This window comes from Oryx dammah, unplaced genomic scaffold (genome assembly GCF_014754425.2).
Source record: "Oryx dammah isolate SB20612 unplaced genomic scaffold, SCBI_Odam_1.1 HiC_scaffold_29, whole genome shotgun sequence".
In the NCBI taxonomy this organism is placed as follows: domain Eukaryota; kingdom Metazoa; phylum Chordata; class Mammalia; order Artiodactyla; family Bovidae; genus Oryx; species Oryx dammah.
In genome coordinates, this window is record NW_024070213.1 from 88,123,805 (window position 1) to 88,138,666 (window position 14,862).

The window sequence follows — 14,862 nt, forward strand, 5'->3', positions numbered from 1 at the left end:
CAATGATCGAAGCTGTGTCCCCTGCAGTGGCAGATGGATTCTTAACCACGGGGCCACCAGGGAAGTACACATATATCTTTTTAAACTAGTGTTTTGGTTTGTTTGGTAAATACCCAGAAGTGGAATTGCTGGGTCCTATGGTAGTTCTAGTTTTAATTTTTTGAGGAATCACTGTACTGCTTTCCATTGTGTTTGGACCAGTTTACATTCTCAAGAGTGCATGAAGATTTCCCTTTTCCTCACATCCTTGCCAACATTCATTTATTGTTATTTGTTGTCTTTTTGATGATAGCCATTCTGACAGATGTGAGGTGATATCTCATTGTGGTTTTGGTTTGCATTTCCCTAGAGATAAGTGATATTGAGCATCTTTTCATGTGTCTGTTGGCCATGTGTATGTCTTTTTTAGAAAAATGTCTATTCTGGTCTTATGCCTATTTTAACATTTGGATTGGGGTGTTGTGGTTTTGTGTTGTTTGAGTTCTTTTTTGGATATTAACCTATTAATATTTTGGATATTAACCTATTATTAAATATATCATTTGCAAATATTTCCTCCCATTTAGTAGGTTGCCTTTTTTTGTTGTTGAGATTGTCTTTCACTGTGCTAAAAGTATTTAAGCTTGATGTAGTACCATTTATTTTTGCTTTTGTTGCCCTTGTCTGAGGAAACAAATCCAGAAAAATATTACTAAGACCAGTGTCCAACTTCTACTGTCTCTTTCCCTGTAGTTTTATGGTTTTAGATCTTGCACTTAAGTCTAATCTTTTTTTTAAATTTTATATGTGTATAAGAAACTGGTTCACTTGTATTCTTTCATTTTGAAAGCAGATTACGAGTTATGAACAGCTCAGATTTTCTCATCATCTACCCATTCATTTTGCACAGTGTAAAATAAGATTTTGTTCTAAGGGGATGACTCTTAGCTTCAGAAAGTATTAGAAGATGTATAAAGAATAGCTAATTTCTTCAGTGGGATGTGAGAGTAGATATAAGTTACAAATATGCTAAAGTAAAATTTTACCTATAGTAGACATGTTAGGATAATTTAGATACATCATTTTATCATAACAACTGTCTATAGTGTTAATACTCTGGACTTGGCCTATAGAACTGTTGGATTACAGTCCAAAATTATATAAAGTAATATGACTGAACTAATAGACCAAAGGTTCATAATTTAAGTTAATCAGTATATATGGAGGGACTTTAACGTGAGAAGTCTCACGTTAGAAGAGAAGAAATTAATGTTCCCCAGAATAAAACATTCTATCAGAACAAAATGTTCTGATCTATATCTGAAGTATAGTAGTAGCAAAATAGTTACTGTAATGTGTTAAGATAGACTTGGTGAGGTCACTGAAGATGTCTAAATGTTGGAAACCCAAGAGGTCTTGAGTATATGTGATCTTTTTCAAAGGAAATAATGAGTACACACAGTAGCATTTCCTGTTGATGAAAAGAGGTTTTTGTAGTAAGAGGACTAAGAACAACAGTTACACCTTAGAAGAAAACTCAGTACATTATATCATACACAACTATTTAGAAGAACCATGACCAGCAAGTTTCTGTCCTTGCGGTTATTAAGACTCCAACTTTGTTGAATTCCTTAAAAAAAAAAAAAAAATACTAAAAAAAAAAACTGAATTTCAGAGAATTCCCTGGTGATTCAGTGGTTAGGACGCCTTGCTTCCACTGTCAGGGGCACAGGTTCAGTCCCTGGTCAGGAAACTAAGATACAGCATTTTTGTCTGTGTAGTACAGACAAAAAAAAACAAAACTGAGTTTGTATTTCAAAACTTTCATGTTGAGTGTATTTTGCTAAGTAATGATATAATTTGGAGTACCCTTTTTTTTTGGTTGCTATGTGTTTTGGCTTGTGAGATCTTAGTTCCCCAATCAGGGATTGAACCTAGGCCTTGGCAGTGAAAGTGTTGAATCCTAATCATTAGACCACCAGGGAATTACCTGTTTTTTTCTTGAGAAGCAATTCTGTGGTTTCTTGATATATCTTCTAATGAAGTAATAGAATGCAATTTTGGTCACAAAATTAATAATTCAGAAACTAATATGCAGTAAACTTTGCTATCACATAATCCATGGTAAGCTTTTTAAAATGTTTAGTGTGCTTTTGAAAAGAAAGCATATTCTGCATTTGTATGCAGAGTTCTATATTTATTAGGTCAGCTTAGGTTGTGTTGTTAAACCTTGTATGGCTTTATCACTTTTTGTCTGTTCTTTGATTTGAGAGCATTGCTTTTAATCTTCCATTGTAGTTGTGTACTGTGATTGCAAGTGTGTTGTGAGGCTGTTATTAAATGAATATAGATTTTAAAACTGTATATTCCTGGAGAATTATCCCTTTTGTGTCTTTATTTCTAAAAATACCTTTTACCTTAAAGTCTAGTTTGATATAAATTTAAGTTTAGTATTTTAATGGCAATCTTTTTTCCTGCATCTCTACTTTCAGTCTTTCTGTGTCTTTAAGTTAGGTTTTAGGTATATCTCTTGTTAATGCTATATAACTGAATTTAAAAAAAAAAAGATCTACTCTACTAGACTTTCTCCCCCTTGGTTTTTAGGTATTGTAAATTATGCTTAATGAACACACTTGTACATGTCTGTGCTACACATGAATTGTTATGCAGATACTTAGTTATACTCAGTTCAATTCTGTTCAGTCGCTCAGTCGTGTCCGACTCTTTGCGACCCCATGAATTGCAGCACGCCAGGCCTCCCTGTCCATCACCAACTCCCGGAATTCATGCAGACTCACGTCCATCGAGTCAGTGATGCCATCCAGCCATCTCATCCTCTGTCGTCCCCTTCTCCTCCTGCCCCCAATCCCTCCCAGCATCAGAGTCTTTTCCAGTGAGTCAACTCTTCGCATGAGGTGGCCAAAGTACTGGAGTTTCAGCTTCAGCATCATTCCTTCCAGTGAACACCCAGGACTGATCTCCTTTTGGGTGGACTGGTTGGATCTCTTTGCAGTCCAAGGAACTCTCAAGAGTCTTCTCCAGCACGACAGTTCAAAAGCATCAATTCTTCGGCGCTCAGCCTTCTTCACAGTCCAACTCTCACATCCATACATGACCACTGGAAAAACCATACCCTTGACTAGACGGACGGACCTTTGTTGGCAAAGTAATGGCTCTGCTTTTGAATGTGCTATCTAGGTTGATCATAGCTTTCCTTCCAAGGAATAAGCGTTTTTAAATTTCATGGCTGAAATCACTATCTGCAGTGACTTTGGAGCCCCAAAATATTTGGGCTTTGCTGTTTCCCCATCTATTTCCCATGAAGTGATGGGACCAGATGCCACAATCTTCGTTTTCTGAATGTTGAGCTTTAAGCCAACTTTTTCACTCTCCTCTTTCACTTGCATCAAGAGGCTTTTATTTCCTCTTCACTTTCTGCCATAAGGGTGGTGTCATCTGCATATCTGAGGTTATTGATATTTCTCCCGGCAATCTTGATTCCAGCTTGTGCTTTTTCCAGCCCAGCATTTCTCATGATGTACTGCATATAAGTTAAATAAGCAGAGTGACAATATACAGCCTTGACGTACTCTTTTTCCTATTTGGAACCAGTCTATTGTTCTATGTACAGTTTTAACTGTTGCTTCCTGACCTGCATACAGGTTTCTCAAGAGGCAGGACAGGTGGCCTGGTATGCCCATCTCTTTCAGAATTTTCCACAGTTTATTGTGATCCACACAGTCAGAGGCTTCGGCATAGTCAATAAAGCAGAAATAGATGTTTTTCCGGAACTCTCTTGCTTTTTCGATGATCCAGCGGATGTTGGCAATTTGATCTCTGGTTCCTCTGCCTTTTCTAAAACCAGCTTGAACATCAGGAAGTTCATGGTTCATGTATTGCTGAAGCCTGGCTTGGAGAATTTTGAGCATTATGTTGCTAGCGTGTGAGATGAGTACAATTGTGCAGTAGTTTGAGTGTTCTTTGGCATTGCTTTTCTTTGGGATTGGAATGAAAACTGACCTTTTCCAGTCCTGTGGCCACTGCTGAGATTTCCAGATTTGCTGGCATATTGAGTGCAGCACTTTCACAGCATCATCTTTCAGGATTTGAAATAGCTCCACTGGAATTCTATCACCTCCACTAGCTTTGTTCGTAGTGATGCTTTCTAAGGCCCACTTGACTTCACATTCCAGGATGTCTGGCTCTAGGTGAATGATCACACCATCGTGATTACCTGGGTCATGAAGTTCTTTTTTGTGTAGTTCTTCCATGTATTCTTGCCACCTCTTCTTAATATCTTCTGCTTCTGTTAGGTCCATACCATTTCTGTCCTTTATTGAGCCCATCTTTGCATGAAATGTTCCCTTGTTATCTCTAATTTTCTTGAACTGATCTCTAGTCTTTCCCATTCTGTTGTTTTCCTCTTATTTCTTTGTACTGATTGCTGAGGAAGGCTTTCTTACCTCTCCTTGCTATTCTTTGGAACTCAGATGCTTATATCTTTCCTTTTCTCCTTTGCTTTTCACTTCTCTTCTTTTCACAGCTATTTGTAAGGCCCCCCCAGACAGCCATTTTGCTTTTTTGCATTTCTTTACCATAGGGGGGTGGTCTTGATCCCTGTCTCCTATACAATGTCACAAACCTCCGTCCATAGTTCATCAGGCATTCTGTCAATCAGGTCTGGTCCCTTAAATCTATTTCTCACTTCCACTGTATAGTCATAAGGGATTTGATTTAGGTCATACCTGAATGGTCTAGTGGTTTTCCTTACTTACTTCAGTTTAGGAGTTCATGATCTGAGCCACAGTCAGCTCCCAGTCTTGTTTTTGCTGACTGTATAGAGCTTCTCCATCTTTGACTGCAAAGAATATAATCAATCTGATTTTGGTGTTGACCATCTGGTGATGTCCATGTGTAGATTCTTCTCTTGTGTTGTTGGAAGAGGATGTTTGCTATAACCAGTGCGTTCTCTTGGCAAAACTCTATTAGCCTTTGCCCTGCTTCATTCCATATTCCAAGGCCAAATTTGCCTGTTATCCCAGGTGTTTCTTGACTTCCTACCTTTGCATTCCAGTCCCCTGTAATGAAAAGGACATTATGAAGGACTGCTACCAGTGGTAATTTTCACAGAGCTAGAACAAATAATTTCACAATTTGTATGGAAATACCAAAAACCTTGAATAGCTAAAGGAATCTTGAGAAAGAAGAACGGAACTGGAGGAATCAACCTGCTGACTTCAGGCTCTACTACAAAGCCACAGTCATCAAGACAGTATGGTACTGGCACAAAGACAGAAATATAGATCAATGGAACAAAATAAAAAGCCCAGAGATAAATCCACACACCAGTGGACACCTTATCTTTGCAAAGGAGGTAAGAATATAAATGGATTAAAGACAATCTCTTTAACAAGTGGTGCTTGGAAAACTGGTCAACCACTTGTGAAAGAATGAAACTATATCACTTTCTAACACCATACACAAAAATAAACTCAAAATGGATTAAAGATCTAAACATAAGACCAGAAACTATAAAACTCCTAGTGGAGAACATAGGCAAATCACACTCCGATGTAAATCACAGCAGGATCCTTTATGATCCACCCCCAGAATACTAGAAATAAAAGCAAAAATAAACAAATGGGACCTAATTAAAATTAAAAGCTGCACAACAAAAGAAACTATAAGCAAGGTGAAAAGACAGCCTTCTGAATGGGGGAAAATAATAGCAAATGAAGCAACTGACAGACAACTAATCTCAAAAATATACAAGCAGCTCCTGCAGCTCAATTCCAGAAAAAAAAATGGGCCAAAGAACTAAATAGACATTTCTCTAAAGAAGACATACAAATGGCTAACAAACACATGAAAAGATGCTCAATATCACTCATTGTCAGAGAAATGCAAATCAAAACCACAATGAGGTACCATTTCACACCAGTCAGAATGGCTGTGATCCAAAAGTCTACAAGCAATAAATGCTGGAAAGGGTGTGGAAAAAAGGGATGCCTCTTACACTGTTGTTGGGAATGCAAACTAGTACAGCCACTCTGGAGAACAGTGTGGAGATTCCTTAAAAAACTGGAAATAGAACTGCCTTATGACCCAGCAGTCCCACTGCTGGGCGTACACACCAAGGAAACCAGAATTGAAAGAGACACATGTACTCCAATGTTCATCGCAGCACTGTTGATAATATCCAGGACATGGAAGCAACCTAGATGTCCATCAGCAGATAAATGGATAAGAAAGCTGTGATGCATATACACAATGGAGTATTACTCAGCCATTGAAAAGAATACATTTGAGTCAGTTCTAATGAGGTGGATGAAACTGCTGGAGCCTATTATACAGAGTGAAGTAAGCCAGAAAGAAAAACACCAATACAGTATACTAACACATATATATGGAATTTAGAAAGATGGTAATGATAACCCTGTATGCGAGACAGCAAAAGAGACACAGATGTATAGAACAGACTTTTGGACTCTGAGGGAGAGGGAGAGGGTGGGATGATTTGGGAGAATGGCATTGTAACATGTATACTATCTCGTAAGAAACCCTGGTGGCTCAGAGGTTAAAGTGTCTGCCTGGAATGCAGGAGACTCGGCTTCGATCCCTGGGTCCGGAAGATCCCCTGGAGAAGGAAATGGCAACCCACTCCAGTACTCTTGCCTGGAGAATCCCATAGAGGGAGGAGCCTAGTAGGCTATAGTCCATGGGGTTGCAAAGAGTTGGACTCGACTGAGCAACAAACTACTACTACTACTACTAAGAAATGAATCGCCAGTCTATGTTCGATGCAGGATACAGGAGGCTTGGGGCTGGTGCAGGGGGATGATCCAGAGAGATGATATGGGGTGGGAGGTGGGAGGGGGGTTCAGGATCAGGAAGTCACGTACACCCGTGGCAGATTCATGTCAATGTATGGCAAAACCAGTACAGTATTGTAAAGCAAAATAAAGTAAAAATTTAAAAAAAAGAAAGAAAAGGACATCTTTTTTGGGGTGTTCTTTTAAAAGGTCTTGTAGGTCTTCATATAACCATTCAACCTCAGCTTCTTCAGCATTACTGGTTGGGGCATACACTTGGATTACTGTGATATTGAATGGTTTGCCTTGGAAATGAACAGAGATCATTCTGTCGTTTTTGAGATGGCATCCAAATACTGTATTTCAGACTCTTTTGTTGACCATGATGGCTACTCCATTTCTTCTAAGGGATTCCTGCCCACAGTAGTAGATATAATGATCATCTGAGTTAAATTCACCCATTCCAGTCCATTTTAGTTCGCTGATTCCTAGAATGTCGACGTTCACTCTTGCCATCTCCTGTTTGACCACTTCCAATTTGCCTTGATTCATGGACCTAACTTTCCAGGTTCCTAGGCAATATTGCTCTACAGCATCAGACCTTGCTTCTGTCACCAGTCACATCCACACCTGGGTATTGTTTTTGCTTTGGCTCCATCCCTTCATTCTTTCTGGAGTTACTTCTCCACTGATCTCCAGTAGCATATTGGGCACCTACTGACCTGGGTAGTTCCTCTTTCAGTATCCGATCATTTTGCCTTTTCCTACTGTTCATGGGGTTCTCAAGGCAAGAATACTGAAGTGGTTTGCCATTCCCTTCTCCAGTGGACCATATTCTGTCAGACCTCTCCACCATGACCCGCCCGTTTTGGTGGCCCCACAGGGCATGGCTTAGTTTCACTGAGTTAGACAAGGCTGTGGTCCATGTGATCAGATTGACTAGTTTTCTGTGAGTATGGTTTCAGTGTGTCTGCCCTCTGATGCCCTCTTGCAACACCTACCATCTTTCTTGGGTTTCCCCTACCTTGGACGTGGGGTATCTCTTCACGGCTGCTCCATCAAAGCGCAGCTGCTGCTCCTTACCTTGGATGAGGGTTATCTCCTCACGGCCGCCCTTCTTGACCTTGAACGTGGAGTAGCTCCTCTCGGCCCTCCTGCACCTGCACAGTGGCAGCTCCGTGGAGGTGGGGTAGCTCCTCTTGGCCGCAGCCCCTGACCTCAGGCATGGGGTAGCTCTGCTCGGCCGCTCTTGTGCCGTCGCAGCCTGGAGCTCTCAGCCGCCACCCGGCTCCTCTTGGCCACCGCCTGTGACTCAGGCATGGGGTAGCTCTGCTCGGCCGCTCTTGTGCTGTCGCAGCCTGGGGCTCTCGGCTGCCACCCGGCTCCTCTTGGCCACCGCCTGTGACTCAGGCATGGGGTAGCTCCTCTCGGCCGCGCCTGACTTAGTTATATTAGATACTGCCAACAGTTTTATAAACTTCTTATACCAATTGACAACACCATCTGAAGTTTATGAGAACCCTGTTGATACACTTAAGTGCCCCAAGTTGGTTTTATTTCCTTAAGCTGTAACCATTCTGGTGAGTGCGTTACAGTATCTCATGGTGGTTTTTGTTTTGTTTCAGGTATAATTGACATGTAACACTGTATTAATTTCATGTGTACAATATAAGGATTTAATATCTGCGTGCATGGGGAAATGATCACTACAGTATGTCCAATTACCATCCTTTACTGTACAGTTTCAAAAATTCTTTTCCTTGTGATGAGTTTTAAATTTTATTCTCTCAGCAATTTTAAAATAGGCAATACAGTATTATTAACTATAATCACCATGCTGTAAATTGCCTTCCTGTGACTAAGCTGTTTTTTAATTGGAAGTTTGTATCTTTTGACCCTCTTTACCCATTTTGCTCACCTCCTGCCTCTGGCAGACACCAGTCTTTCTCTGTGAGCTTGATGGTGGTGGTGTTTTTATTCCACATGTAAGTGAGGTCATGTGATTTTTATCTCTCTGTGTCTGACTTATTTCACTTAACATAATGCCCTCAAGATCTATTCATGTTGTCCCAGCTGACAAGAGTCCATTCTTTTTTTATGACTGAATAGTATTCCATTGTAGAGTCTTAGACTTAAATTTTTTTATTTATTTATTTTTGGTTGCACTGGGTCTTCATTGTGGTGTGTGGGCTTCTCATTGCAGTGGCTTCTCTTTTTGTGCATCACAGGCTCTAGGGCGTGTGGGCTCAGTAGTTGCAGCTGGCAGGCTCAGAAGTTATGGCACATGGGCATGTGGAATCTTCCCAGACCGGGATTGAAGCTGTATCTCCTGCATTAGCAGGCAGATTCTTTACCACTGGACCACCAGCGAAGTCCCTCCTAGACTTTTAACAGAGCTTTGATCCATGTACAGTTGACATAATTATTGAAACATATTTAGATCTACTATCTTATTTTGTACTTTTTGACCCACGGGTTCCATGTTTCTTTTTCTCCCCTTTCTTGTCTTCTTTTGAGTTATTTCTCATTCCATCCTGTCATCACTTGTATTAATTTGAACTATACATAAACTCACTACTAGTTTTTTAGTGATTTTTCTTAATTACAGCATGCCTACTTAGTAAAGCCCAAAGTTAATTAATACTTCCTCTCAGATAGTCCCGTAACTTTAGAATATTTATTTCCCATTTATTCTCTTACTTCTTTTAGTCACATAAAACATAATTATTTTATGTATTCATCATTTTTTTCCCACATATTTATCACTTTCTTTGCTCCTCGTTCCTTCTTACATGTCACAGCTTCCACTTGAGATTACTTTTAAGTATTTGCTTTAGAAAAGCCTCAGGACTATGGACATTTTGGGCTGGACAGTTCTTTGCTGTGGGGGACTGTACATTGTGGGATATTTAGCAGCACCCGTGGTCTCTGCCCACTGGATGTCAGTACCAACCCCTCCACCCAATTCTGACATCCCAAATGTCCTCAGACGTTGTCAGATGTCGTTGAGGGGCAAAATCATTCCTGGTTGAGAACCACTGCTTTAGAATTTACTTTGACGTAAGTCTGCTGCTCTGTTTTTGTTTCTTGAAAATACTTATTTCATTTTCATTTTTAAAAGGTATTTTCCCTGAGCGTAGAATTCTAGGTTATTTTTTAGCATGCTTAAAATAGCAATCTGTTGGCTTCTGTCTTCCATTGTTGCTTTTGAGAAGTCAGATTAAGACATGACTATTGCTATTTTAAATATAAACTTTTTTTTTCAGGTACTTTTATAGTCTTTTCTTTACCTTTAGTTGTTTTGCAGGCTCCCTTATATTGTGTTTAGGTGTAAAATTCTTATTTATTCCCCATGGGAGTTACTAGGGTTTTTGAGTCTATGGATTGGGGTCTGTTCGAAGAATACTTTTAGCCATTATCTCTTCACATTTTTTGTCTGTCCTCTTCTTTGTCCTTCTCACTCAGCCTCTCATTTTCCATCTGTTTGTCTGTCCATACTGCAGTTCAGATAATTTCTTCATACCTATAATCCCACTCACTAAGGTTCACTTTAGCTTTATTTGGTGTATCTGAACAATGATTTTTAAAATTTCAAGTATTATATCTTCATTTTTAGAAAATGTTTGGTTCTTTTTCAAACCTACTATAGTTTTGTGTTTACTGAAGATATTTTCAAGCTTTTCTTGAAATATAGTCTACCATTTATTTAAACATAGCATAATTGTTTTATAATCTTTGATAATGTCATTATCTAAAATCATTTGGGTCTGATTGTACTGTCTACTATAGTTTTTGCATCTTGTTTCTCCTGCCTTGTGGTTATTTTTTCTTTACTGTCCATTAATCTTGAGAAACTGTGGACATTTTTTGTGGCCAAGGATGAGCGTTTTTCTCCAAAAAGAAGTTACTATTGCCAGGTGCCTGGGGAATCACCTCTAGAGTTTCAGGCTCTTCTTTTTTTGTACCATCTAGGTCATGTTAATTTGGGTTCTACTGGAGAACTAGTAACATTTTCTTCACCTCTTCCCTCCTCCATACCTATGGAATGTTCCTTTTATTACCTTAACCTGATGATGTGGTCCTTTTTATCTTTACCTAGAGAAAACCCTGGCTTCTTAATGTTCCCCTCTCCTTTGAGAGCAGTTCAAGTCCGCCTTGATAGGTGATTTTATTTACTCTTTTATTTGTTCTTACTGTATTTCAGGTTTCAGATTGGTGATTTAGAATCTTGATACTTTAGAATATAAGAAGCAGAGGACAGAAGCATTAAGAAATATAATAGCAACATTGTTTTCATTATATTTATTTTTATAGTTACCATATAGTTATAGCAAATGATACTAGTTTCTGTTTATTGTAGTGAAATAAGGTTTTCTTTTTAAGTACACTTGAATGTACAAAAGGATATGTACTTAAAGAAAAATAAGAAGTAATTGTATAGGAGATACTTGGATTTGGCATTTTCCTGAAAGCATACTTCTGAGTATGAATTTATTTTGTTTGTAATTTGAGTATGAATTCTTTACTTTGGTCAGCTGACCACATATGAATCCTCTCTGCCCCATCTTGTTTTAACATGTATTTATTTTTGGCCGTGCGAGGTCTTCGTTGCTGCATGCGTGTTTCTCTAGTTGCAACTAGGGGGAGCTACTCTCTAATTGCAGTGTACAGGCTTCTCTTTGCAGTGGCTTCACTTGTGGAGCACGGGCTGTAGGGTGCAAAGGCTTCAGTAGTTACAGTTCCAGGCTCTGGACTGCAGGCTTAATAGTTGTGGTGCACGGACTTAGTTGCTCCACAGTGTGTGGGATCTCCCTGGACCAGGGATCAAACCCTTGTCTCCTGTGTTGGCAGGTGGATTCTTAACCACTGAGCCACAGGGAAGCCTCAGATCATTTTGAATCTTTTGAGACCTACCTAGAAAGAGAAACACTTGGGGGCAAGTACAGCATAGGCTTAACTACGGGGAAAATTTTTTTTAAACCACAGAACTACAGTTACATTATCTTTAAATAATAAACCAAAAGATGTAAAAATTTGACTGATTTTATTTTTCATTTGTATTTTGAATTAATCCAATTGTTAATGACTGAGCAGATACCCTGGGCTTATGGGTGTGCCGTAGCTGATACTGAAGTAAGTAAAAAATCATCATTCCAAATGTCAAAACAGTCTGTTCTTTCTTTTTCCTTGAAATGAAAAAGCAAAACAAATAAACTTATTGTGTGGGAAGCAAATTGAGAACATGCAGTGTGAGAGGTTTTAAAACTCAATGGTAAGGAGGAATAAGATGTCTTGCAAAGGGAGTGGGCTCTGGAGCCACACAGGATCAGCCACTATTGTGTTCACTGTTGTACTGAGTATTTTTCAAAAAACTTAATATGGAAAATTTCAAACATATTCCGAAGATGAGATGTTTGAGCCATCATGGTTCCCATCACCCTTTTTCAGCAATTATTAAACTCATGGCTCCTTGTCCCCTCTGGTCTGCTGACAACTGAATTATATTGAAGCATAGTTATCATTTCACCCTTCAGTATTTTAGTGTGTATCTCAAACAGAAGAACTCCTTTAAAAAACATAACCACATTACTGTTATCACACCAAAATATCATTCTTATTGTCATAAAATAACCAGTGTTTAAATTTATTTATTGTGTGTGTGTACACACACAAGTCTTCTTTTTTTTTTCATAACAGTCTGTTGATACAGGATCCAAGTAAGAGATATATATGCAGGCTCCTTCTCTTCACCTCCCCCATTCCATTAGTTTTTTACTTATTACTTATTTAATCTTCACTTAAACTCTGAAAAAGTAATATTCTATTTACAAAGGAGAACTGAGGCCCTCGGAGGGTTACAAATTTGTTCAGCATCACAGAGCTGAAAATGACAGCCTTTAGCTGAAAATCAGCCCACGTCTGTCTGACTCCAGAAATTGGTGTGCCTTTCTGGAGTTAGAAGACTTTGGATTCATAGTCTAATAAATAGAGGTTTCTTGACCATGCCACTCTACTAACTCTCCAGCCTCCCTCACCCAAGTTTTTATGGTCCAGGGACCCCCCAGTTAGCGAGGTGAAAGTTGCTCAGTCATGTCCAACTCTTTACAGTCTCCTTTATCTATGGAATTGTCTAGATAAGAATACTGGACTGGGTAGTCATTCTCTTCTCCAGGTGATCTTCCCAACCCAGGAATCAAACCCAGGTCTCCTGCACTGCAGGCAGACTTTTAACCTTCTGAGCTACCAGGGAATTCCAGTTATGGAGCCAAAAAGCAGTATGCTAATTTTTTGCCCAGCTATTTGTATAAGAATCAGCCCAGCTACGGTAGTGTGACAGGCAATCAGTTATGCAGTTCCCAGTTTAACCAGAGCAGCTCCAAAAAATCATTTTCTACTTCTAACATCTCCCACAAGAGATTCTGAGGTTAGTGCCATGGTGTACTAGTAGGTTCTACAGCTCTAAGGTCTATAACTGTTCAGTGTGGTAACCACAGTGGGTATTTCATTTTTTATTTAAATTACAGTTAAATAAAATTAAAAATCCCTCAGTCACACTAGCCACATTTGAAATGCTTGATAGTAACTACCATATTGCATAGTGCAGATTTAGAACATTTCTATCATTGCAGAAGGCTGTGTTAGTGCTGAAAAATAACAGGTGGAGGCAATCATCTGTGTTTCAACCACAGATTAAAATTGGGGGGAGCAGGGAACAGCAGCTCTCTCTCCTTTTCTTTCTTTAAGAAAGACCTCAGGATTTAGATGATCACGTTTGAGAGTGGCAGTGGGAAGACACAAGGCTTTAGCACTCTGAGTAGTAGGCATTTTGTGAAGTTAAAACAACGATTAGTAAGGCAATGCAATGACTACTAGCTGAAACAAAATCTGGTAGCTTTTTTCCTTGTGCCAGATCCACAGCCTGCACAAAACACAAGGATTACCAGAAACTCTGGAGGAATGATTTACTTTTATCCTTTTAGGCATGTAAATTATCCCCCTCACAAGCTCGCCTCATTATTTGAGTGACTGGCTTTAGTTGTTCAGCAGCAAGTTGCTGAACAACCATCGCTGGAGAATGTTGGATCACACCAAAAAAAGATACCCCACGTCCAAGGACAAAGCGGAAGCCCCAGGAAGATGGTAGGGGGGGTGAAATAGCGTTTAGAATCAAAACCCTTAGCCACCAGAGAGTCTCAGAGGGCTCAAACAAACCTTGTGTGTACCAGGACCCACAGACCCCACAGCGACTGAGCCAGAACTGTGACTGAGTGTCTCCTGGGAAGGTATGGGTCAGCAGTGGCCTGCTGCAAGGGCAGCAGACCTAGGTATGGCATAAGCCCTCTTGGAGAAGGTCACCATCATCCCCACCATAGAGCCGCCAGAACTTACACAGGACTGGGGAAACGGACTCTTGGAGGGCACAAACAGAACCTTGGGAGCACCAGGACCCAGGAGAAAGGAGCAGTGACCCCACAAGAGTCTGATCCAGACTTGCACGTGAGTGTCCAGGAGTCTTTGGTGGAGGTGTGGGTTGACGGTGGCCTGCTGCGGGGTTGGGGGCACTGAGTGCCACAGTGCTGCATGGGACCTTTTGAAGGAGGTCGCCATTATCTTCATCACCTCCACCTCTGGTCTAACAACAGGGAGGGAACGAAGTCCTGCCCATCAATAGAAAGTTGGATTAAATGTACTGAGCATGGCCCCGTCCATCAGAACAAGACTCAGTTTCCCCCTCAGGCAATCTCTCCCATCAGGAAGTTTCCATAAGCCTCTTGTCCTTATCCATCAGAGGGCAGACAGAATGAAAATAACGGAAAACTAACCTGACTGTTTACATGAACCACAGCCTTGTCTAACCCAATGAAACTATGAGCCATGCATGCCCTGTAGGGCCACCCACCCAAGGTGGATGGGTCATGATGGAGAATTCTGACAAAATGTTGTCCACTGGAGAAGGGAATGACAAAGCACTTCAGTATTCTTGCCTTGGGAACCCCATGACCAGCATGAAAAGGCAAAAAGATAGGACACTGAAAGATGAACTCCCCAGGTCGGTAGGTGCTCAATATGC

At 40.1% G+C, this 14,862-nt stretch overlaps 1 protein-coding gene and 1 long non-coding RNA gene across 10 annotated transcripts in view; both read left to right on the forward strand.

Moving 5' to 3' along the window:
• The window catches only part of ATF1 (activating transcription factor 1), a 62,851-nt gene that overhangs the window by 19,945 nt on the left and 28,044 nt on the right, over positions 1 to 14,862 (forward strand). The gene's annotated exons all lie outside the window — the stretch shown is intronic.
• On the forward strand, positions 524 to 1,653 carry LOC120858219. The gene is made up of 2 exons (XR_005719808.1): positions 524 to 1,334; positions 1,367 to 1,653. It is a non-coding gene; the product is annotated as an uncharacterized LOC120858219 (long non-coding RNA).